Raw genomic sequence first — 14,539 nt, forward strand, 5'->3', positions numbered from 1 at the left:
TACATCATCTCAAAGCTGAATAAATAAGCTTTCCATTGATGTATGGAAATACACCTTCCATTTGTTAGGATAGGACAATATTTGGCCGAGATACAACTATTTGAAAATCTGGAATCTGAGGGTGCAAAAAAATCAAAATATTGAGAAAATCGCCTTTAAAGTTGTCCGAATGAAGTTCTTAGCAATGCATATTACTAATAAAACATTTTGTTTTGATATATTTACGGGAAATTTACATAATATCTTCATGGAACATGATCTTTACTTAATATCCTAATGATTTTTGGCATAAAAGAAAAATCGATCATTTTGACCCATACAATGTATTGTTGGCTATTGCTACAAATATACCCCAGCGACTTAAGACTGCTTTTGTGCTCCAGGGTCACAAATAAGGATTTAGGAGATCAAAGCACTGTTCAGTCACAGTGAAGCATTGACTAATTCAAATTTAATTGCTAGTGGTTAATAGAGTAATCCCTTAATATTTAATAGAATGTAATTTGTAGTAACTCCGGCCTACTTCTGTCCACAGTGTCGAGGCAGAGACGGCCTCCGTGTGCGTCTGATGTGGCTGTGATCATGTACACCAGCGGCTCCACCGGCATGCCAAAAGGAGTCATGATCTCTCACAGTAATATTATTGCTGGAATCACCGGCATGGCTGAGAGAATTCCCAACCTCGGGTATGAAACACATCCACACATACTGTACACGCTACCATCCTTTCGTCTGTTGTCATTCACTAATGTGTTTGTGGATATCGTATGCTTATCAGTGCTTCCTAGAAAACCAGTCATTCCCTATGGATGAAGTAAACAGTGAGAAAAAACTGAGACAATTATGGGTCTGTGGGGATTTCTGTGCCACGCTCTGTATATTATATATGTCATGTGTATTTTATACTTGACATATGCATGCTGTTTTTACAAATCTTGTGAACTCGGCAAGAAAATACAGTGAAAATGCAACTAAAACATAAAATAATACAATATAATATTACTTAACTTAACTTATAACTTTCCTATTGTTAGGGAAAATTACATCCGTCTATATAGTTTATTAACCATTTGGATGTAAATATGATCTTTTTGAAAAATTAAGTTTCCGGTTGGTAAGATATTTTAATGTTTTCTTATGATATTTTCTTATTAAAGTCTCTTCTGCTCACCAAAGCTGCATTTATTTGATCAAAAATACAATAAAAACAGTTATATTGTGAAATATTATTACAAATTAAAACAAATGTTTTCTATGTGAATATATAGTAAAATGTAATTTATTTCTGTGATCAAAGCTGAATTTTCAGCATCATTACTCCAGTCTTCAGTGTCACATGATCTTCAGAAATCATTCTAATATGCCGATTTGCTGCTCGAGAAACATTTCTGATTATTATCAATGTTGAAAACAGTTGTTCTGCTTCAGATTTTTGTGAAAACTGTGATACATTTATTTTTCAGGATTCTTTGATGAATAAAAAGTTTGAAATATAAATCTTTTGTAACATTTTAAATGTCTTTACTGTCACTTTTGATCACTGTTTTCTTTTTCCTTGTATGATATTTGTGTGACAGCCAGTTGATGAATGTTTTTGCAGTGAGGATGACACATACATTGGCTACCTTCCACTGGCTCACGTGTTGGAGTTGAGCGCTGAGATGGTGTGTTTGGCTAACGGCTGCAGAATCGGCTACTCCTCACCACAAACACTTGCAGACCAGGTACAACACACACAGTTTTGTTCATGTTTACTGCGTACATTCTAGAAATCAAAACACTGGCCTACACTGTATAAAAAGATTTTTTGAAGTTGTAAATAAAACGTATTTTTGGAGTATGTTTTACAAGAAAATACTATTTCAGTCTTTCTACTTCAAAATGTTGCTTGCTGTTTCTTTGTAATTATTTGTGAAATTTACTTGGAAATTCTGAATGAAAATAGTTTCTACACCAATTGTTTAGTGTAAGATGTCATTGCTCTGTAATAGCAACATAATCATTTATATATATAAATATATAAATATTTCAATTAAAATTGTATTTATGTCATTCATTATGTACGCATGTACATATATATGAAATGCATTTTTAATATTTAAAAAATAAATTCATGTCTGGAAACTGAAAATGTCACGTCAAAAAAATCCCAGTTAAATTTCACTGTGAAAAATTCCATCATGTCTGTGGATTTTATATGCACATATTTTCTCTCTGTGTGTAGGAGATAATGGATCGGATCTACAAGAATGTGATGCTAAAAGTGGAGGAAATGAGTGTTTTTCAGAGGACTCTGTTTCTGTGGGCCTACAACTATAAGATGGAGCAGCTTGCGATGGGATACAGCACCCCACTGTGTGACAGGTACATCACACACACACACAAATACTCTAATACACACTTACATCCCCAGTGTTGGAGAAGCTTCTTTGGCTAACTACAGTCTGCTCATCAAGTAGTTAAACTACAGTAAAGCTAATGTTTCGAACTTGAACACGTATTTACATTCATAAAAGCCTAATATAATGAAAAACATGTAACATGCATAATTGAATCAGCGATAATCAGCAGTATTTAGCCAAATATTTATTTCACTATTCTTGGAACACAGAGTCAAATTTTTGAACTGGTTCATTGAAATATCCTAAGAACAATCTGCCAAAATCAATTAGACTTCCCAATGCTACTCCAAAGAAAGAACCAGACATTCTACTAACAGGGCATTTGATTATTATTGAATTATTATTGAATAGCATTGCTAGTTTTAGTTACTCAAGACCGGTTCTCACAGTCACCTCTTTATTCTCTCTCTCTCTACAGGCTGGTCTTCCGGAAGGTTCGGGCATTGTTAGGTGGACGCTTGCGGGTGTTACTGTCAGGCGGCGCACCTCTGTCTGCCGCGACCCAGCGGTTCATGAACATCTGCTTCTGCTGTCCTGTAGGTCAAGGCTACGGCCTCACGGAGACCTGCGGCGCTGGGACCATCAGCCAGCGTGAGATTCACACCATCATTCAGCATTTCAAACACTATTATGCACATTTTCATAACCTATACTAGCGTCCTAAAATTTGGGGTCAGTAAGAAGAAATGAATGCTTCTATTCAGCAAGGATGCATTAAATTAATCCAAAGTGACTGTAAAGACATTTATAATGTCACAAAATATTTATTTTGAATTTTCTAGTCATCAAAGAATGTTTGAAAATGTATAACGGTTTCCACAAAATATTGTGCAGCACAACTGTTTTCAACATTGATAATAATCAGAAATGTTTCTGGAGCAGAAAATCAGCATATTAGAATGATTTCTGAAGATCATGTGACACTGAAGACTGGAGTAATGATGCTGAAAATTCAGCTTTGCATCACAGGAATAAATTACATTTTACTATATATTCACATAGAAAACAGTTATTTTAAATTGTAATAATATTTCACTGTTTTTACTGTATTTTTAATCAAATAAATGCAGCCTTGGTGATCAGATGAGGCTTCTTTACAAAGCATTAAAAAATCTTACTGCACCCACATTTTTGAACAGTAGTGTATTCAAATGGTAATTATTTGATATAGACAGGTATCTTATTTAAAACAATGGGAAAGTAGTTTATTTTGTTTCATAAAAATTGTGTTTTTGGTGCATTTTCACTATATGGACAGTTTGTAAATATAACTGATGTTAAAGGCACACAATCATGGATATTGAAACACATACACATGAAAAATAGGCTCCCATACACCATTGCTAATATAAAGCTCATGTTTTACAATGTAAGCAAGCAAAACTACATTGTCCCATTCTAATCAATAAAACCGGGTGGAGAATGGTCCCATAAACTTACTTAGTTTTTGCTCATAAAAAAAAAAACATGACTAACATTATATGATATAATATAACTTTAATATGTAAACAGATTGTACATATTCACAATAACTGTAATGATACACTCTAAAAAATGCTGGGTTGTTTCAACCGAACTTTGGGTCAAATATGGACTAACCCAACTTTTGGGTTAAAAATTGAATGTAAAAATTTAACCCAACTGTTGGGTTAGTCCATATTTGACCCAAAGTTGGGTTGAAACAACCCAGCATTTTTTAGAGTGTATTAACAAAAGCCTGGCCAAATGAAACTAGGTCACCAACTCAATGTCCTGATCCTCAATCGCCACAGAAAAAAAACATTGAAATAAACATTTGTGGAGGACAGCTGCCTTGTAAAAGGATTGAGGTTTGTGTTCTCAGAGGAATCAGTGGTGGAACAGTTCACACAGATGGTGACTCCTAAAATATGAGATTTTTTAAACGAAGAAACACATTTTTATCTGCAGTGGAAATAATTACATAACTGTGCCCTTACAGCCAATAGATCTTATAGTCCATGTGTGTGTGTAGTTTGGGATTACAGTACAGGACGAGTTGGTGCACCGTTGGTTTGCTGTGAAGTTCAGCTGAAGGACTGGATAGAAGGTGAGTGTGATACACACACATATATCTGCTCTTATAAAAACACTGTCATGAACGTTTACCTATCCATCGGGTTATATGTCTGGAGGTTTGCTACGCAGAGAGAAAGATCAGCAGAACAAAGTATAAAAGGTTGTTTGCGACCTTGTAAGGAAGACTCTTCGAGCGGCTATTTCTAGACAGATCAGATCAGCTCAGCTTTGTTCTGTACATAACTGAACGTCTTTATTTGAAAACACATTAAATTACTGTTCGCAGCTCCCATTACAAAGAAAAACATGATTGTTAAAACCATAAGAATGAGAGGCCACATGTCACAGGGATAAAGTTACATTTTATGCTTTAAAACTAAGGCTTTGGTAGCTAGCAAATATTAGTTAACAGTATCTAAATAGTCTCTGCTTTGTAGATTACTGTTATTCATATCCATGGTTACCAGGCATGTTCTCTGATTAGCGATCATTTTGCTTTTGAACTACTAACTGGATTTGCCAAAGTTCGTCAGAGTAGTATGTTCAAATCTTTGAAAGAAATTCAGAGTTTGAGGCACTTAGTAGCTAGTAGGTATCTATTAGCAGAACTGCCCTTGTGAAAAAGTACACTTTAGCATACTTTTAAAAAGTTGTTACAGAAATAATATACTTAGAATATATACATTTTATATATATATATATATATTAGTGCTGTCAAACGATTAATCGCGATTAATCGCATCCAAAATAAACGTTTTTGTTAACATAATATATGTGTACTGTTTATATTTATTATGTATATATAAATACAAACACATGCATGTATATATTTAAGAAAAATATGTTATGTTGATATTATAAAATAAAAATATATTTAAGTATACTGTATACTATACTGAATGTAGTTTTCTGAAACTTTGTATTGTATTATAAAAAAAAGTGTTTTATAGTTTTATAAATGTATATATACAGTATATATATACAGTATATAATAACGCACGACAACTACAGATCATTAAAACAAAGATTTAATATGTACTTTAAAGTAAAACTTTAAATTTGACATTATTATAAGGGACACTTTTAAAAGTGTGTTTAATTGCATTATGAAATGTATTTATGAAAGTGTCTCTATTTAAGTACGCTTAAGTGGCCTTTTACTTCATTATTACTATTTGCAAGTACAGTTTTTATAAAATATTCTTTCAAGATTTGAAGTACATTACAAGTGCACATTCAATACAAATAAGCACACTTCTTCTTCACAAGAGTGCAGTCTATACACATTTTCAAAACACAACTGTTCATGGAAACAGCCCCAAAACTGTGACTGGTCCCTTTACATGTCAATCTCTTCCTGTCTAAGTAAGCAGTTCTCGGCCAGAAGCTGCAATGTGGATCAACTCTTAGGTCATTATGTCAAAGGTTTGACTATACAAGACTAAAATAACACTGACTTGTGGCTTAATAACCTCTGAGCTCATGGTATGTCTGGAACCCTGTGTGCTTTATAAAGTTTAGTCCGTTTTCCATTTCTTTTTTTTGTGTGTCATAATGCATTCTGTGTGTATCCAGGTGGATATCGCAGCACAGACCGGCCCTGTCCACGAGGGGAGATTCTGGTCGGTGGGCCCAACGTAACAATGGGTTACTACAAGAACAAAGAGAAGAACACTGAGCATTTCTTCGTGGATAAGAAAGGCCAGCGGTGGTTCTGCACCGGAGACATCGGAGAGTTTCATGGAGACGGCTGTCTGAAGATTATCGGTGAGAGGGATTAGCCAGATCATCGTAAAGACAGGACTTTTTGGCAGGAGTGAGCGAATGGAAGTCCCCTCTCCTTTACGATAAAACGCTTCAGTCCTGTACTTCCTGTAAATGACACATCTCACTGTCAACTTATTCCCGTAAGAACAGTGATAAGAACTCAAAGAAAGCAGGATACACTCCAAAAGGGAGAGAAAGAGAAACTTCCTGGAGCACAAACTCACATACACATCTGATGAATTATGGTTAATATTTGCATATGTGTGTGTGTGTGTTTGCATATTAGACCGCAAGAAAGACCTGGTGAAGCTTCAAGCGGGAGAATACGTGTCTCTGGGTAAAGTGGAGGCCGTCTTGAAAAACTGCGCACTTGTCGACAACATCTGTGCCTATGCCAACAGGTGCCCAAACAAAGCACAACCTGTACTGCACTAACAAAAACACCCTCAACATGTGTTACAGTACTAACAATGAAAACTGACTTAAGAGGTTATTTAAATCCCTTCTATATTTCACACACAATGGCATTAATGTTAATGCTAAATTCACTCTGGTGATATCTAAAGCTCTTTATTCTATATCCCAGAAGGCATTTTGGTAAGATGTCAACAGCTGCAGATATACAGCAGGGTCACCAAATCCGACAATGCAGCATTAGAGATTACTGAAATCCATTCCCCCTCTAACTTCCATACTTAATTATGGTTTAATTAATAGTTAAATAATAGTTTTAATTAGGATGGAAAAATGTAAACAAATATCTCCTGTGATCTAGCGAGCTGTGATCAAATTTTGGATGAGAATGAGTCTATCGATAGAGATTTTGCTATATCAACATATATAAATAGAATTTTCATATAAGAATTTTTTTCTTAAAATCTTAAATATTCATATTTTTTAAAATATGCAATTAAAAATAATCTTAAACACCATTTTTAAATATAGAAATATTTTGTTATATTTTTAAAAATGTGTATTTAAATAACTATTTTATATATTCATTTATAATAAAATCTAACAAAAATAAATTATAATAAAACACAAACACATTTTAAATATAAACATTTAAAAATATTTTTAAAATGTCAATTTAAATATTTTAAAGTAAATAAAATATATATAATACATTTATTTCAAACAGAAAAAGAGAAAATCATTCACTGCTCTTAACTGAATTATTTTAGTAGATTTAATAAGGATCAATGTATATTTAATTAATTCAGCGGAAACTGAGTAGTGTTTTATTAGTTACATTTGATTATTCAATTTATGTATTATTGCTGCTTTTAAATAGACCTGTACATAAAAACCTAAAGCACTGTTAATTTCATTTATCTTTCTTATATTTTATTTATTTGCATTTTTTCTTATTTTTTAATAACAAAGATTAAATAAATAAGAATAACTATGTCATGATTTATATCGTTAACGTGAAATAAATACTCATGTAATGAAATAAAAATATGATCATATCACCCACCCCTAACACAACACATTTATAGTCAACTCTGCTGAATTTTAGTGCCTCCTCTTCCTGTTTTCCAGTGAAGAGTCTTACGTGATTGGCTTTGTGGTGCCCAATCAGAAGAAGCTGCTGGCGCTGGCTGAGAGGAAGTGTATCAGAGGTTTGTGGGAGGAGCTCTGTAACAACCCCGTCATCGAGGAGGAAGTGCTTAAAGTCATCACAGAAACGGCACTTAAAGGTGAAACAGTTTTGGATTAGCATACTATCGTAGCCTACTACTCATACTATTTCTGCTGTATCTACAGGGTTTCTGGGGGTCTTAAAGCATCTTAATTCACCCTTCCACAAATTAAGGCCTTAAAAAGGTCTTAAAGTGGAGCAGAAAGTCCTAACTTTATAAAATCATGGCATTAAATCTTTCATGCATTGCAGAAAATCTACCTCAGAATTTTTGTCTTGTTTTCCAATACAAATATCTAAGATACATTTACTTTACTCAAGATGCAAAATTAAGATATAAAGTCTTGTTTTTGGAGAAACCGAACAAAATGAAGTGAGTTTATGCTTAAAACAAGAACAAATGTAACCCGTGCTGGCAAAATGAGTCGGAATGCGCATGGGCTAATTTTGAGCTACACGCAAAAAAAGTGAAAATATCGATTTTAGTCAAATTTGATGTTTTCACAAAAATGAGTTCATTAAGCCCTCGTCTAGCGATCCCAATGCTCCAAATAGTATTTAAACATCTACATTTTCTGAGAGGAGTACCTTTTCTCCACTCGCTTCTCATGCTGACTCTAATCCGAAGCGTACGCATAAAAACTTCCGACAGCGCGATCCCGATACATATACACATATACGTAGAATTACAGTATTTAAGTATTCATGCAAACATAATCTGTTATGTCTTAAAGGTCCCATGACATGCTGCTTTTTGGATGCTTTTATATAGGCCTAAGTGGTCCCTAGTACTGTATCTGAAGTCTCTTTCCCGAAATTCAGCCTTGGTGCAGAATTTCAGCCACTACAAGCCAGTCCCACAATGAGCTTTCCTTAGGACGTGCCATTTCTGTGTCTGTAGCTTTAAATGCTAATGAGGAGGAGAGAGGCGGGGCAACTACCATGCTTCGCTCGTTTGCAAGCCATGATGTCTCTCGGGGGGAAAAAAAATATTGCGCTCGCCTCGCACGGTAGTAGCTTATTTTCTCATGGGCGGGCCAAATTCTCTGGGCGGGCAAAGCAGAGAAAGGGGAGGTAACCTTTCCCCGTATGACAACATAAAGGGAAGATTCCAGATTGGGCCATCTGAGCTTTCATTTTCTCAAAGGCAAAGCAGGATACCCAGGGCTCGGTTTACACCTATCGCCATTTCTAGCCACTGGGGGACCATAGGCAGGCTAGGGGAACTCATATTAATGTTAAAAAACCTCATAAAGTGAAATTTTCATGCCATGGGACCTTTAAGTCAACGTTTGGGGAACTGTTGGGGAAAAGCATCTGATGTGTAACATTAAATAAGATCCGTGCATTACAGTAGGTCTTAATATACTGTATCGGCCGTCTGTCTCATTAATGTTAATATAACAATAAAAGAAAAGAGGGAATCACTCGCTGCTCTTGATCAAACTGCTTTTGTAGTTTTAATAATCAATTTATTTGTAACGAACACACTAAAGGGATTTTTACATTTGATTGTTTGTTTTTCTTACTTGAATGCTTTAGGTTAGATGTAAAATTAAAAAGGCAATGCACCATTTGTTTTTTTCTCTTATATTTGTTCTACTGTTTTTTTTTTGCATCTGTTCTTATTTATAACAAATATAAAATAAAAAATAGCTATATTGTGACTAATACAGTAATTATTATTAAGAAAAGAACTAGAGGAAAAGATGCAACATTGCAGGTGATTTTGCTTTGGAACCTTAACTCGATTTTTCTCAAAATTGACTTTGCTGACTCGATCAACTTCAAACGGGTGTAGCTCAGTCATTTTCCGTCCGATTCCAACAAATCATACATCATATTGAAGGTCTATCAGAATGAAAATCAAAATAATTCCTTTTTGAAAAATTGCTTATTGTGACTCATTTTGCCAGCACAGTTCACAAATATCTGTCAGTGGGATAAGAAAACTTGTTTTCCTTTTGAATTAACATTTTTAATAAACTCACTTCATTTTGATCCGCTTCTCAGTAATTCAAGTCTTAAGCTAATTACGTATTTCAATTTTATTTTATTTTTTGTCAAATTAATTTAAAAATAATGAAGATCTGTTGGAAGTTGTATTTTAAACTTTGAAGTGCTGCATATACAACTCATTTCTGCTCCCTAGACATTTACATTTAGAGAACTTATTGACATACCATATTCCCTTATTTCTTACATTTTCTTTACTTTGTCTTTAAATGTTTTAATTTACATTTATAAAACCTGCAGAAACTATGTACAGTACACCATATGCAAGTTTCTCTATTAAATGTACCAATAAAATCATATTGACCACAATATTATCATTTAAGCTTGAAATGTTACTTGTATTCCTATGGAAGAAAGTATATATCATGCACATTTGTTGTGCTTCCTGTTTTACCACTCTTTAGTTTAGCTGATTCATTTCCTGTTCCTGTGTATTTAACAGCCCAGTTAGAAAGTTTCGAGATCCCACGGAAGATCCGCCTGAGCGTTGAGCCCTGGACCCCAGAGACTGGCCTGGTTACAGACGCTTTTAAACTCAAACGAAAGGAGCTCAAAACTCACTACCAGAATGACATTGAGAGGATGTACGGTGCCAAATAGAGCCAAACAGAGCCAAACCACTACTCATTCCAGACAAAACCACAGGACAGGCAAGAAAAAGTAACTTATCTCACCATAGCAACCTCCAATCAAGATTTCCAATGGACGTTACAGACGTGAACATAATCGTTTGGAAATCTTTTCATACAGTGTGATGACCAACACTCACAACCAGCAATACTTAAAGGTGCCAAAAGTGATGTTAGCCTTGCTAACTTCTGCCATAATTAGCTGCTAAATTAGGGATCCCTCCATCCCTTCCAAATACATGCATGCTCCCCAAAACCTCGCCATGTCAGCAAATCAGAAGTGAAATAACTGACAAGCAAAAAGGTTCAGTGCTGTAAATAGATAGTTACATGCACCCAAATAATCCAATAATAATGGCTCAGTCAGACTGAAAAGCCTTCATGTAAACACCTCGATTGAGTCAGCAGAGCTTGATCCAAATGACATTTCAATCTGATTGAAGCCTGAAAAAAATTAAGATGCAGAGAAGTTTTACGTCATACAAACGTGTGTTTATTTTCATCTCACGTTTAATGAACTGGTCAGTGGAGGAGAATGAATAAGTACAAAATATTTGCTAAAAAAATACGATTTTTAGATATGTCATCAAGCCAAAACCTGCAATTATGCTCACAGTAGCTCAGGATAAAATGCTGGATTGGATTTCAAACCAATTGACGAAAATGAATGCATGTAAACATACCCAATATGTGATTTCTCAGGACATTTTATGCATGTTATTACCCAAAAAAGCTTTGTCATGGCTTGAAATACTTCCCATGATGCTTTGGATCTCCAAAATGTTGCTGGACAAACCAAATCAAAGATTCCCAGATTCCAGAAGCCAGTTTCACAGTTTCACAGTCTCGCTCTGTGTCACTCTGAACTGTCCCAGTTCTTGTTCTGCCCCATACACAAACAATGCTTCATGGGATATGTTTTTCTAAGCTCACGTTCTCATTGAAACTTTTAGTTTCAAACAAATACAACTTGTAATGAAACTCTTCCAACATCAGTTTACAAAAGCAAATTTCTGTCCAAACACATCAGGAATCTTAAAGCCATTATTTGCTCTTTTTTTTTCAATCTTTCCATAACCTTCTTCATTTAATAATGTCAGGAGACCAATGAAAAAATCAAGAGAAATCAAATCTCTTTACTTATTACTATATCTTAAATTACTGTTGCAATAATTAGCTTTATTTAATGTAAGAATGTGCTTATTGGACAGTATGAAATCCCTAGAGCATTTCTACTCATTGGATGATTCTGATTGATGTTCTAGGACTGGAATGTTCCTATTGGGTGACTTTATATTCTGCTGGACAGGATAATAGATCTAGTATAATTATACTAATACAAACCATTCAACCAGGTTCTTTAAACGTTTTGAACTGAATTGATTCATTTCAGGCAGGTTTTCCACTATTTGTCTATAAAGAAACACTGACGTGTGCTTAAATTGTTTCAGAGAGAAATAACAGACCAGATAAAACTTGATGCAAATGGAGTTGATAAATTCTTATCTGGCATTTTGGAGCTTGTTTAAGATCAAAGTTTGGCTGGTTAGCTTAACTAATCTGACCATGATTTTGGTCAAAGTGGGCAAAATTTAGTTTCTCCATTGATGTCCATTCAAAATCAGCCGTGTATTCTGAAATAAACTGAATATATAAATTGCAAAAAAAGTAATTGTATTGGATGTTCTACGTTTTTTGGCAGGCTGTTAACAAGGGGGGAAATACCTATTTTTCTCTCTCTCTCTGCTGCAGGGAGTTCTAATATAGCGATCAGTCATGTGACCTTTACGGCTCAGCTGATTGGCTCAAAATTATTGCTTAAGCACTAAGTGTGCATGAATCAAAAATAGAGTTGAACAGAGATGGAGTTGAATTAGACTTATAATAATGGTTTTAGAATTCATAGCTGATAAAAGGCTCCCCGGCTCTTTTTTTCCATTCTCTGCTTGTTAAATGTACTCACTGTGATCCCTGTCATAAACTCTGTTCTCATTGTTTATTTCTCTCACGCTCTCTCTCCTCTCAACATTATTACTTTGTCTTTTTGGTCCTACGCTGTTTGGTGTCCCTGATAATAGCCTGTTTTGAACTCAAATGAAATCAGACATTGCAATATGAGGCCATAAGTTATTCATTTATTTTGCCATTTGCCTTGAAATTGATCCTGTGAAGTTGAGATAATGGAATAAAGGACTTTCCTGTGCAAAACTCAGCTTTAAATTTTGGTTTGTGGGTAATTCCTACTGTGAAGCACCCGTCCAATCCAGTATATATCATATGTCTTATGAATAAATTTAATTTTGAAAGATCACTATTAAGTGAACATAGAGCGAGTTGTTAATACCTTTGTGCTTTGAGTGGATGTTGCCAATTGTTTGTCAAAATGTTTCAAACAAATCATGTTTACTGGTGTATATTGTTTTAACTGGTAATCAATTTCCATTTTCCATTCTATTGGTCTTTTGTGAAATCCCTTACACAAACAAAAGCCAGTTTCCTAAAGGACGTCATTTTGTTTGGCGAACAGCAGCACAAACATCTGTAGGTTTGAGCAATGGATTTGAAGAATTATGTGATGTTTTGTGGTATCAGTTGGTTTGTGTCACTCTAAAATATTCAAAATGAACTTCAGGTTAAAAAGGGTTAAAGTTTTAAAGAATGACCTCAATCCTTCACTGAGCAATGACTAACTTTAGCTCCATTGTGTAAATAATAATGAATAATTTGAAGTGTCTGATCTTGACCAGAGCATATGTCTGAAAGTCTGCTATACCCTTTTATAGAAATACTTCCATAACAGAGCTGCAGAGTACGAAAGTCCCTATAGTGATTGTAAAAAGTCCATGTAACTGAAGGAATTAAGTGTTATAATGCTGATGGTTTCCTCCAATTCGCTCCATAATGCTGTTTTGTCTGTAGAGTGGTCTCAGACATGGAACTGTTCCAGAGCAGCTGATTTTATCAGATTTTCATGCGCTTTGCGTCAGTTCTCTGTTACTTGACCTTAATTGACAGGTGTGGTTAGGCATTGGTTTGTACATTCTGTCTCCAGTTTTCTGCAGCTATGCCACACCTACCCATCATGCATTACTGCCAGACAGATGAGGTTGGCAACTTGGCATTGATTCTAACATGCTTTCACTGCTGATGTAAACCAGACCAGGAGACCCTTGAAAACTATGTCAGTGTGATTGTAAAGTACAGCTTAACCTTGCTTATTCAAATGCACAGAATGGCATTAATCCCACTATGCATTTGATTAATAATGTTAGCTTGAATTTTAAATGTTTCCAGATTATATATTTTTTTTTAAATGCTTCACAAATAATTTACCTCGTGATGGTTTTTGTTGTTGTTGCAAATTGATTATTACTCACATAAAGCTATCACCTTAATTTGCAATGCTGAAGTAAGCTATTTTCTTTGAATGTGCAAGACTTCCGATTAGCTGCTATAGTTAAAATTACTATAAAAATTTTAAAAATGCATGATAATGAATGAAAATAATATAGTAACAAACACCATTATCAAACAGCATAACGTCCTTTTTTGTGCAGGTAAAATAACGGAGCAAATGAGACCGGAAGTCTCGCAAATTAAATTTACAAATGTCCGTGTCTGACATTATGTTAAAAATAAAGTGGATAGTGTCATATGAACTACTTTAAATATACTAGACAGCTATTGAATAAAATCATGTTCAGGTTTTGGAACAACATGAGGTGAGTAAATTAAAGACTTTCGTTTTCGGGTGAGCCATTCCTTTAAGACAGCGTTGATTTATTTCTGCATAATTCATGGCAGCCATTCATCCGGTTTTTCTTAAAGGCAAGCAGTCCTGCTGAATAAGAGGCTTTCCTAAAGCAATCCTGTCAGGTTATGTTATGATAGATGAGTACATTTGGCTGCACTCAGGGGCGGTTCTAGGGGGTGGCCAGTGCCCCCCTGTCAACATCATATCACACCAAACAATTTTGGGTGAAATGCGCAGTTTGTCCTGTAAACTATATATATATATATATATATATATATATATAAAAAGA

At 34.7% G+C, this 14,539-nt stretch overlaps 1 pseudogene; it reads left to right on the forward strand.

The window, feature by feature from the left end:
• The window catches only part of LOC107669924 (long-chain-fatty-acid--CoA ligase 3-like), a 21,062-nt pseudogene extending 8,364 nt beyond the window's left edge, over window positions 1-12,698 (forward strand).
• Window positions 12,699-14,539: the final 1,841 nt, after the last annotated feature.

Source organism: Sinocyclocheilus anshuiensis, unplaced genomic scaffold (assembly GCF_001515605.1).
Source record: "Sinocyclocheilus anshuiensis isolate Anshui unplaced genomic scaffold, SAMN03320099.WGS_v1.1 scaffold272, whole genome shotgun sequence".
Taxonomy (NCBI): Eukaryota; Metazoa; Chordata; class Actinopteri; order Cypriniformes; family Cyprinidae; genus Sinocyclocheilus; species Sinocyclocheilus anshuiensis.